Below are 2,640 nucleotides of genomic sequence, written 5' to 3'. Positions count from 1 at the left end.
CAACAACAACAACAAAAACCTGTGCTGAATGGGAATCATTAAATGTCATGAACAGAATTAACTTTTTGACACCTGCTGATCTGATGTATTTGTCTTTTCTGTATTTAATTTTGTCAATCATGTAACACGGTTTCCGTTTTCTAGCAGCTTGTACAAAATTGGGGCTGTGTCCTTTCAGAAGGTATCACTGTTTGGGAAGGTATCACTGCCAAGCAGTTTTACATTTCAGTGTGAATTTTTAGTTAGTTTGTTTTGTTCATGGTTTGAATTTGTTTTCCTTGTATTTCTTTTTGTTTGTTTAGTTCAAAGTTTGAATCTTTTGTCCTTGTATTTTGTTTTTGTCAGTTGTTTAGATTTGTTGCCCTTATACTTTTTTGTTTGTTTTGTTCATGTTTGAATTTGTTGTCCTTGTGCTTTTGTTTGTTTTGTTAACATTGTGAATTTGTTGTCCTTGTATTTTGTTTTTTGTTTCTTGCATAATTGTTTTGTCCTTGTACTGTTTTTTGGGGTTTGTTTTGTTCATGTTAGAATTTGTTGCCCTTCTTCTTTTGTTCTGTTCATTCTTTAGACTTGTTCTTTTCCTTCCTTTATTCCTGTTCATGGTTTGAATGTGGAATTTCTGTTCATTCTTTAGACTTGTTCTTTTCCTTCCTTTATTCCTGTTCATGGTTTGAATGTGGAATTTGTTGTCCTTGTTTTTTTTTTGTTCTGTTCATTCTTTAGACTTGTACTTTTCCTTCCTTTATTCTTGTTCGTGGTTTGAATGTGTTTGTTATTGTGTTGTTTCCTATTGATTTGTTTGTAGTTTGAATTTGATGTCTTTTGCTGTTTTTGTTCTTGTCAGTACTGTAGTTTGTACTGAGATGTCTTTATCTGCAATAGAATGCCTGTTTAACAGTGTTTAAGTCCATGAAGGATGGTGTATGATTTGGGTGGGTGAGGGGCGTATTACACTTATGTTTCAGCCCAGTTTCCCTCTTATCTCAGATCTCAAGGAGACTTGATCAGTTTGGCTGTGCTGCTTCTTTCACCAAAGGTGAAAGTGAAAGCCTGCCTGTTTCAGATTATCACTTGATTGTGAAGTGAACAGAGTGTTACTTCCCCTGCGTCCTCCCGATTTTGAAAGTGGGGTGATTTATGGAACAGAAAATCATGATTTCTTGAAATTGGTTTCTGAAGAAGAAAAAAAAAAAGAGTATTTTGACATGACAGGACAAAATACTGTCTGAAACAGTGAAAGGTTTCTAGTGACAGGTTTCTTTTAACTCTTCTTCTACAATTTTGTTCTCAGTTATGGGCTGAGTTATTAATGGTAAGTATACAAACAATTTGTTTTCCTCTCTGTAGCTCGGTAGTAATTAGTATTAAAAACATGTTTGAACTTAACTAACAATTACTCTGTCATGACAGGTTTTATGGACTGAGACAGGACACTTTGCTCTTAAATAAACATTTTATTCTTGGTGTTGTGTTTTAAAAATGAATGTGTTCTGATCATGGTGCTTTAAAACTAATGTTTGATTTTGTTTCCATTTCTTCTATTGATATGAGCGATTAAAACAAGCACAAAAAACCAAGTGAGATAAGCGTTTGTCTCTGTATTGTGGTATAAAACAATAGAGGTAATTTTTGTGTGATTTGGTTGATTGTTCTTAACTCTCTGTATGTATCTGTCACTATCTCAGTGATCTTCATGTACTGTTGGTGTTTTGTCATGTTCTCTGACATAACCAAACTTTGAGCATCAAAATCATACTGCTGCTGAGAGACAGATGTCAAAGACTTATCAACTTTTAAGTAATGAATTAGTGTTATTTAGAAAAAAAAAAAAATCTAAATGAAGGAGAACTTATTTGGAGGAAGAAGAGAGAATCAAACACTAGAAAGTGGCTGATTGTTGTTTTCTGCTGTTTCTAGGTAGTATTAACTCACTCAGTACGGCCAGTCCTCTCTTCTCCTCTACACAGACCCCTCGGATGTCCAGTGGGTGTCTGAATGACCCAAGCTTTAGCTTCCGTCGTCAGAATTGTGGTATTCTTTGTCAACATTCACCTCTTCAGTATAAGAGCCTTCCACTTGCAATATTTTGATGATGGTAATTGGGGTGAAACGCTGTTAACGTCGCCTCTTTCGCCGTTCGTATGGAGAGAGTTAATGTGAAATCCAGTGCCAAGACATCACAAATTGAAGCAGACAATATCAGACTTGCAGGAAATTGACTATCAACAGAAGAAACTGCTTTGCTGCCCTCAAAAGCCGGCAGTGTTTCTTTTAAACCATTATCTGTTTTGATGCAGAATCAACCAACAAAGCACAGTTACCGTTTTCCTTACTGGTTACAGAAGAGGAGTGAAGGAGCAAGTCTATAGTCTGTGGGAAGATGTGTTGCTAAGGTTCTATATCTCTTGGTGTTGTGTTTTTTCTTTCTTTCTTTTTTTTTTTTTTTTTTTTTTTTGTACGCTTATAGTTGACTTCATTAAGTTTTTGCGCCTTATATATATTAGTAGTAGTAGTAAGAGTTCTTTTTTTTTTTGTATTTATCTATGATTTATTTATTTAATTACTTATATCTTTTTATTTTATTTTATTTTTATTATTATTATTTTATTTATTTATTTTTTCTCAAGGCCTGACAAAGCG

The sequence above is a fragment of the Babylonia areolata genome, chromosome 2, assembly GCF_041734735.1.
Source record: "Babylonia areolata isolate BAREFJ2019XMU chromosome 2, ASM4173473v1, whole genome shotgun sequence".
Lineage (NCBI taxonomy): Eukaryota > Metazoa > Mollusca > Gastropoda > Neogastropoda > Buccinidae > Babylonia > Babylonia areolata.
Note: the sequence above shows the minus strand (reverse complement) of the source record.